We start from the raw sequence: 9,111 nt of genomic DNA, 5'->3' as shown, positions 1-9,111 counted from the left end.
AGCTCAAAGAGGAGTTGAGTTTCACTTTGGGGGCTGCACTGTGCAGCCCAGGGATGGGGAGGAGAGGGGCTCTGAAAAAGAGGTCTACTTGCCCCCACTCCAGGGATGGAAGGCTCTGGCTGGATCCAAAGCATCCAGGGCCCCAGCTGCCATCTGGGTTACATGGAAAGCAGGCTTTTTATCAAGCCATTGCAAATGACGGACAAGTGCATGGCATGGCCGAGTGCAATGGGCTCCCGAAATAGTTTGCCGAGAAAGGGATGCCAGCTCCCATTGGTGGAGCAGTGCCTGTGTGCCATGCATGCCATACACATTATTTGAATCCTCACCAACTTTTCATGAGGTAGCAACTATTATGCTCGTTTGATAGCCAAGCAAATGGAGGCTCAGAGAGGTGACATGACTTGTCTAAAGACACACAGCTGTATGCCACGGAGCCAGGATTTGGATGCAGGTCTTTGTCATTTGAAATCCCATGCTCCTAACCCTACCCCACGCACGCACGCACGCACGCACGCATGCACATGGCCTCACCTTCTACTTCTCCCATATTTGAAGGCCGGTAGGCCTGTGGATGGGAGATGGGACAGAATCTGCATGCACAGCAGGCCACCCAATGGCATACACACAAACGAGCATTATCCGTCCCTGTTGTGGCTGAGGGTTTATGGCAGCGGTTCTTAACCTGTGAGTCGCGACCCCTTTGGGGGTCGAACGACCCTTTCACAGGGGTCGCCTAAGACCATCGGAAAACACATATATAATTACATATTGTTTTTGTGATTAATCACTATGCTTTAATTATGTTCAATTTGTAACAATGAAAATACATCCTGCATATCAGATATTTACATTACGATTCATAAAAGTAGCAAAATTACAGTTATGAAGTAGCAACAAAAATAATTTTATGGTTGGGGGTCACCACAACATGAGAAACTGTATTAAAGGGTCGAGGCATTAGGAAGGTTGAGAACCACTGGTTTATGGGCTCAGAGCAGGAAGGGAACCTGCCCAAGGTCATAGATGAGAAAGTAGCAGAGCTGGGATCAGAACCCAGGAACTCCCGGGCCTGGGGCCTCTGCGCTGCCCCCACAGCTGTTAGAAGGCAGTGGCCTCCCCTCCCCTCAGCCCTTGAACCCCCATTACTCTGTCAACAGGGGGCAGCAGGCACTCGGGGCTGGGTCTCCAGACCAGGTCCAAGCGGGCAGCAGAGCAAGGTCATCCGGCAGCCCAGGTGCTCACCACCTCCCCAGCTCCAGAGGCCACCCACAGGGAAATCTTTAAATGGTGTCAGGTTCATTGCCTTTGCGGTAGGAAAAAGACAAGGCATGAATGCAAGGAAGATGGGCCAATTCCTGCTTAACGCCTCCCGTCAGGCTGAGTCAGCAAAGCAGCCAGGCCTCCCTGGTTTCAGGAATCCGCAGATACGCTGGAATTTCTCCGCACGGGCTGGCATGGGCAAGCGATGAGCACAGAGGGGAAACGGGCTGCAGTTCAAGCCTCGGGTTCCAGTTTCTTCCTCTGCCCACTCCCACGCTGCTTCTTGCCCACGTCTCTGAAAGGCCCACTTGCCTCAGACTTGCACGGCACTCGACAGCCTAGAAAGCCCTTACAGAGAGCTCAACGGTCTCCAAAGTGATTTGTGATGCTGAAGTGCTCTCCGGATTATAAAAAAGCTAATCTACAAAAGCCTCCTTAATGCGGCAACGTTTACAAAATGCTCTGCAAGTCATTACGCGTTTTACAGTTTGGAACGTCCTTTGCAGCCAAAAAAATTACTTGCCTCTCCAGAGAGGACTTCACAGTTTGCAAACGCCGGTCACATCCCTTGCCTTATTTGAACTGCAGAGCAGCTTCACGGTGAAGGCTGATAACAGCACCTATCACTTGTGTGACACGCAGAGCACCCCAGGCACACTTAGGGACGCTTCACGAACGTTCACACGTTTCATGGGCGCAACGACTCTATGAGGTTAGTATTATTATCCTCCCCATTGACAAATAAGGACATCGAGCACAGCCAGGTAAAACGTCCTGCCCAAAATCAAGGGCTGTGAAGTAGCGGAGCCGGGACTTGAGGCATTGGTGTTCGATAAAATGAAGGCAGCTTTTGTGCCCATTTTCAGATGAGGAGAGCAGAGGCCCAGCTCTGCCTTACCTTCTCTGTGACCTGGGACTGGTCTTGGCACATCTCTCGGCCTCTCTTTCCTTCTCTGTAGAATCAAAGGGAGAAGCCCCGCCCTGGGGGAGGGCCAGGCCCAAGCACCCACCTTGGCTTTGCTCTCCGTACCAAGGCCATTGTGTGGCAGGAGCCCTGCCTCAGTTTCCCTTTCTGGGGCCTGGTTCTGCTCTGTACAGAAGGCCACTCGAGGCCTCTCCTGACACCTCCTGTCTCACACACAGGAGGAGGGAACTTAGGGAAGGCAGCCGCAGAGAGGAGGCTGGGCTGCTCCTGAGAAACCAGTGAGAGCCCAGGGAAAAAACCACACAGGCCAACCCCTAACCCATTGTACAGATGGGGAAACTGAGGTCCAGGGAGATGCAGGACTCACTTATGATCACGCAGAGAACTGGATGTAGAGGTGGGACTAGAATTTCTTTCTAGGCTGTTCCCATGGCCTATGCTGGGAATCTGGCTTTTGATCTAACAAGGCCTCAGCCCATTTGTTCATTCATTCATCCATTCCGCCAGTCGGTCAGTCAGTCATTCAACAAACATTTCCTGAGTACCCATTACGTGCCATACCCTGGAGATAACAATGGTGGGAACAATCACGGTCCCCACTCTCATCAAGTTTCTAGTCTAGCACTGTGATGTCCAGTACAGTAACTACACGTGGCTACTGAGCACCTGAAACGTGCTAGTCCAAACTGAGGTGTAAGCGTAAACAACACTCTGAATTTGAACACTTCGTGTGAAAAAAAAAAGACTTAAAAGATCTCAAAAGTTTTTATCTTGATTACATGTAGAAATAATATTTGAAGTATATTGAGTTAAATAAAACATTAAAATTAACTTCAGCTGCTTCTTTTAAAAAGAAGTGGCTACTAGAAAATTAAAATTTATAATTACATAAGTGGCTCCTATAACACTTGTTGGGTGGCACTGGCCTATATGACTCTGAAAATGAACAAATAACCCCAACAGCAGCCTGACTTTGTGCCTCACACTGGCCGGACGTGCAAACAGGCTCAGAGCACTTGCCGAACGCTGACCCGGGACATGATGAGGGTCCAAGACATGATGAGGGTCTGAAACGTGCTAGTCCAAACTGAGGTGTAAGCGTAAACAACACTCTGAATTTGAACACTTCGTGTGAAAAAAAAAAGACTTAAAAGATCTCAAAAGTTTTTATCTTGATTACATGTAGAAATAATATTTGAAGTATACTGAGCTAAATAAAACATTAAAATTAACTTCAGCTGCTTCTTTTAAAAAGAAGTGGCTAGCCCTGGACTAAAATATGCTATAGTCTGGCCAGTGTGGCTCAGTGGTTGAGCATCGACCTATGAACCAGGAGGTCATGGTTAGATTTCTGGTCAGGGCACATGCCCAGGTTGTGGGCCTGATCCCCAGTAGGAGGCCTGCAGGAGGCGGCTGATCAATGTTTCTCTCCCATCGATGTTTCTGACTATCTATCTCTCTCCCTTCCTCTCTGTAAAAAATATATTTAAAAAAAAAAACAATGGTGGGAACAATCATGGTCCCCACTCTCATCAAGTTTATAGTCTAGCACTGTGATGTCCAGTACAGTAACTAGACGTGGCTACTGAGCACCTGAAACGTGCTAGTCCAAACTGAGGTGTAAGCGTAAAAGACACACTGGATTTGAACACTTAGTGTGAAAAAAAAAAGACTTAAAAGATCTCAAAAGACATGGGCCAACTTATTTCTGGTTCTTCTCATCCACTACCCAGTCCCCCTTGCGGGCCCCCAGGAGTCACTTTCGCCTTTTTTCCTCCTTCTTTTTCTTTCCTTCTCCCCGCAGAGCCCTGAGGCCAGCTCCACCCCAGTCCCATTTCACGCCATGACCTCCAGAGAGGAGCATGTACACGACAGGCACCTTCCCCCTCACGAGCCCGCCTGAGCAGCCATGCACTCGGGGGCACCCCCTCTGTGGCCACGCCTTCTGCCACCATGCCTGGTTCTGTCCTCACCAGCCGCACCCACCACCCATCACGACCCACGTGATTACAGCTGAGCTTTGGGCCCCGCAGGGAACGCACAGGCGGAGCTGACGGTGGAGGAGGTCAGGGAGGTAGACTTGAGGCCCCACTGTAGGCAGATGGAACTAGAGGGGGTCAGCCTGCCTGGCAAGGGGAGCAGTACCTGCAGAGACTGAGAGCACTCAGCCCTGAAGAGGTCCTGACACATGGCGTGGCTGTGGCTCAGAGATCAACTTGAGGCCCCACTGTAGGCAGATGGAACTAGAGGGGAACAGCCTGTCTGGCAAGGGGAACCGTAGCTGCAGAGGCTGAGACCACTCAGCCCTGAAGAGGTCCTGACAGAAGGTCCACATGGCGTGGCTGTGGCTCAGAGATCCGTGGTGGGGCAGTGGTGGGCAGAGGCCTGGTCACAGGGCCTTGAAGGCCTCGCTGAGTTTGGTTTCTATCTGGATGGCACTGGGGAGCTATGGAAGATGTGTGAGCAGGGGAGTGCCTGGGAGCCTGAGCTCTTCCTGATCCTGGACAAGGATTAAGGGCGGCAGAGCCTGACATCGGCTCTTTTCTCTGGAAAGTAGGTGCATGGCAGGGATGGCTGGAATCCCAGCTCCACTGCCTCCTTGCTGTGTGATTCTAGCTAGGTAATCTACCTCTCTGTGCTTTAGTTTTCTTACCTACTCAAGAAATTGGGGATAACTGTAGTGATTATCTGAGAAGGTTTTTGTGGTGACTCAAAACATACCGCTTGTAAAGTGGTTGGCACAAAGGAGGTTCACAAATGGTGTCCCCTCCCCCTTCCCCTCCCCCTTTCCCTTCGGAATGCCCACCCCGCCTGTCAGCACCGTGCCCCCCGCTGCTCAGGCAGCAGGATCAGGAAGCAGGATTGGAGGAACGACTCCACACCCGTCAGATTATTTATAGCCGCGTTCTGTCAGCCCGCCGTTGTTTCGGTTACATATATATTTTTACATTCTCTTCTGTCACACATGGTTTCTCGGTGTGGTTGAGAAGTGGAGGGGGTGGGTGGATGCAGAGGGTGGCAGGTGTAGGAGGTGGAGACAGATGGCCTAGGACAGCACCGAGGGGACCTGAGGGCCCAGCCTGAGTCACTTCTCTCCCAGTTCAGAACCATCAATGGCTCCCCATTGCCCTCTGCACAAAGTCCAGACTCCTTCCCCGTGGCAGGAGGGCCCGACACCCTCCGCTGCAGTATTTTGTGCCACTTGCTCTCTTTGCTCCGCCCATCTGAGCAAAGTGAGCCCGACCTAGCTCTGCCACTCACCAGCGGTGCCACCCTGACGTAACAAGTCCCTTGACCTTGAGGCAACGTTTCCTATCCTGTGGAATGGGATCACTCCGTACAACCTTGCTGAGCTGCCGTGCTGACTGAATGTAAATATGCCTGACTGTGAATAAATAGTAGCTATATTGAATGGGCTCCAGTTTCGTGCCGCCAGACCTTTGCACAGCCTGTTCCCTCTACCAGGACTTCTCCTCTCCCCCATCTCCACTTAGAGAAGTCCTTCAGGGCCTCCTCGCCAGGGAGCCCTCCAGGCCTCATGCATCCCAACCTCTCTTTGGAGGTGACTGTGAGAGTTCTTTGCCCGATATTCTTCCTCTAGTCTAGAGACAGATCACATACTCCTTGCTTATAAAAATAGCTCTCACCCTCCCAGTACAGAGCCCTCCAACCTCTCTTTGGAGGTGACTGTGAGAGTTCTTTGCCCTGATATTCTTCCTCTAGTCTAGAGACAGATCACACACTCCTTGCTTATAAAAATAGCCCTCACCCTCCCAGTACAGAGCCCTCCTGTGGTTCCACTCTACCATCGAACTTTCCCCAGGCGGGGGGGGGGAGGGGGGAGGAATACCACGTCCCATTCTACAGATGAGGGAGTGGACTAATCCAAGACCTCCTCCAACCCAGGACTTAGGACTCAAGGCCCCGTGGTCACTGAGATGGCAGTTGTGAGCTCCCCACTTCCTTGCAGGTGGTATCTTCAGAATCCATGGTTGGTCCAAACAACCCTTCCCCATGGGTCTCAGGTTTTCTCCCAGATTTGGAGCCCACCCAGGCCCATCTCTCTGACCCTGACCTTCCCCCCGAGACCTGAGAGCCCAGGGTTCCCCATTCCCTGACTACCATGGCCAGGGCTGGCTGCACACCCCAGCTCTAGTGGCCTGAAGTAGGGCGGGGCTGGGGGTGAGGGCACTGTTGCTAAGCAACGGCCTGGCAAAGAATTCAAGACTCCCTGAGAGGAGAGAAAAGGAGCTGTTCCTGGGAGCTGGGGGTGGAATCGTGTGATAAGGAACTCCACTTTCTCACTCCCCCAAGATAACACCTATCTTGCTCCCCTGTCCTTTCTTCAATACCTCGCTTATTTACTCATCCTTCCTCCCATTCATCCACTCATCATTACTCACACTCATCAAATAGTTCATTGATCTCGTTATTTACCTGCTGTCTGGTGAATCACGGTTTCACCACTTACTAGCCGTGTGTCAGTCTCCCCACCTGTGAAATGGGGGTAATAACAGTACCTACCCTGTTACTGGGGTGGGGGGATGTGGTTCTCGGTGAGCACTGGGAGCATCTGCTCTTAGGATGACTATTTATTCACGATAGTTTCTAAGCGTCGATTCCGTGCCTGATGCCATGCCACGGCGACAGAGATGAATAAACTCTCAGTTTAGGGGAAGACACAAGACCACAGGCGGAGCCAGCATGGGCCCTGCCCGCCATGGGTCCAGATTTCCTGCCGTTGTTTCCTGCGCACAACAGGGCAGTGCTAAGAACACGGCTGGGATTGCATCCTGATCCTTGACTTCCTAAGTGTGCGCTCTCTGTGGCAGATTTCACCTCCTGACTTTGGTTTTTCTGTCTGTAACAATCTCACGTCTAGCAGTAAAGACCTTACTGGTCCAGTGAGGCTGAAATGAGATCACGCATGACTCTTGTCAGGGACCCAGCTCCACCGAGGGCAGTCATGACTGTTCCTGGTGGGAGGCGAGCCCCCCTGGGGGGCTATGCAATTCCCAAGGGCCAGGACCCAGTTTCTCCTTCCTCTTCTCCGCGTGCTCCACCTTCCTGGGCCTGCCTGCTGCTCCTACCTCCACACGTTCGCAAATGCTGCTCCCTCCTCCTGGAGCCCTGCTAGTTCTCAGAGGCTTTGGTGCCCAGCTGGATGGCTCACAAAGCGAAGCTGGGCTCAGATTTTCAAAAGACCCCACTCCCCTCCTGACTGGCTCCCTGCTGCAGCCACGCCCCCAGGACTCCATTGCTGGAGGGGCCAGCAGGCTGCCTGCAGTCTCACCAGCCAACTGGCTCAGCGGGGGCACCGTTCCCACTTTTCACACAGCTTCTGTCCCCTGAGGTTAAGCCCATGGGGCCAGCTCAGCGGGTTTTCTGCCCACCAGCTCCCTGGGGCCCAGAGAACACTCCCAAGAGAGACCATCCTCGTTACACCCACTCACAGCTTCCTGGGCTGCTGCTTCCCAGCACTCAGCACGGCGGCGATGCATTCGGGTTTTGTGGGTGTGCTTGTTTAATATGTGGCTCCTCTACCAGCCTGTGCATGCCACAAGGGGAGGCTCTGTCCACCCGGCTCCAGCACTCAGCCCAGACGTGGTAATGGAGGATGTGCACTGCACAGCTGTGAATGGATGGATGGGTGGAAGGAAGGAAGAATGAAGTAGGAAGCAGTTGGGCAAAGTGGCTACTTCGTCTGTTTGGGCTGCCATAATAAAATGCCATCGCCTGGGTGGCTTATGAGCAACAGAAATGGATCTCTCACAGTTCTGGAGGCTGGGAAAGTCAAGGCCAAGGTGCTGGCAGACCTGGTGTCTGCCTCCTGGCTCACAGACAGCCGTCTTTTTGCCATAACCTCACAGGGCAGAAGGGCCAGGGAGCTCTCTGGGGCCTCTGCATAAGGGCACTACTTCCATTCAGGACGGCGCCACTCATGACTGAGTCACCTCTCACAGGCCCCGTCTCCAAACAGCCTCCCATTCAGGGTTAGATTTCAACATATGAATTTTGGGGGGACACATACAAATAGTACAATAATCCTATCTAATAAAGAGGGAATATGCTAATTGACCCTCACGTCGTCGCAGAGATGGTGGCACCCACAGGCAATAAGGAGGGAATATTCTAATTGACTGCCCCACACTCAAAGATGGCAGCACCCACAGCCACAAGATGGCCGGCAGGGGAGGGCAGTTGTGGGCAATCAGGCCAGCAGGGGAGGGCAGTTGGGGGGGACCAGGCCTGCAGGATAGGGCAGTTGGGGTCAACTGGGCTGGCAGGGGAGCAGTTAGGCGTCGATCAGGCTGGCAGGGGAGTGGTTAGGGGGTGATCAGGCTGGCAGGCAGAAGTGGTTAGGGGCAATCAGGCAGGCAGGCAGACGAGGAGTCGGGAACCAGCAGTCCCGGATTGTGAGGGGGATGTCCAACTGCCGGTTTAGGCCCGACCCCCCGAGGGGTCCCAGATTGGAAAGGGTGCAGGCTGGCCTGAGGGACAACCCCCCCCCCAGTGCACGAATTTTGTGCACCGGGCCTCTAGTTAAGAAATAACAGTACAAGAACAAAATCTGTTTTGAGTACTCACACCTATAAACCTACTTTTGCCACCACTGCCTATGAACAGAGGATGGGAGACGGAGTGTCAGGAATTCTTGGGGTGGGTCCCAGCTCGGCAAGCTTGAGCTAACGGTGTCCCCGCTCTGGGCCTCAGTTGCCTTATCGGTGCTGTGCCTATACCAGCGGTGCCTCCTCGCGGAGAAGGCCAGGGAATCAGACACTATAAACTGAGGGCCCTGAGAGGAACCTGGAGGTTGGGCTGGGTCCCAGCTACACAGACTCATGGACCACCCACCACTTTTCATGGCTCCCCTGCTGCCCTGGACAGGCTCAGGGACGGCTAGCGGAGGTGACCCATGGAAG

This window comes from Myotis brandtii, unplaced genomic scaffold (genome assembly GCF_000412655.1).
Source record: "Myotis brandtii unplaced genomic scaffold, ASM41265v1 scaffold658, whole genome shotgun sequence".
Classification (NCBI taxonomy): Eukaryota; Metazoa; Chordata; class Mammalia; order Chiroptera; family Vespertilionidae; genus Myotis; species Myotis brandtii.
The sequence above is the reverse complement of the archived record's forward strand: the minus strand, read 5'-3'. Positions refer to the sequence as shown.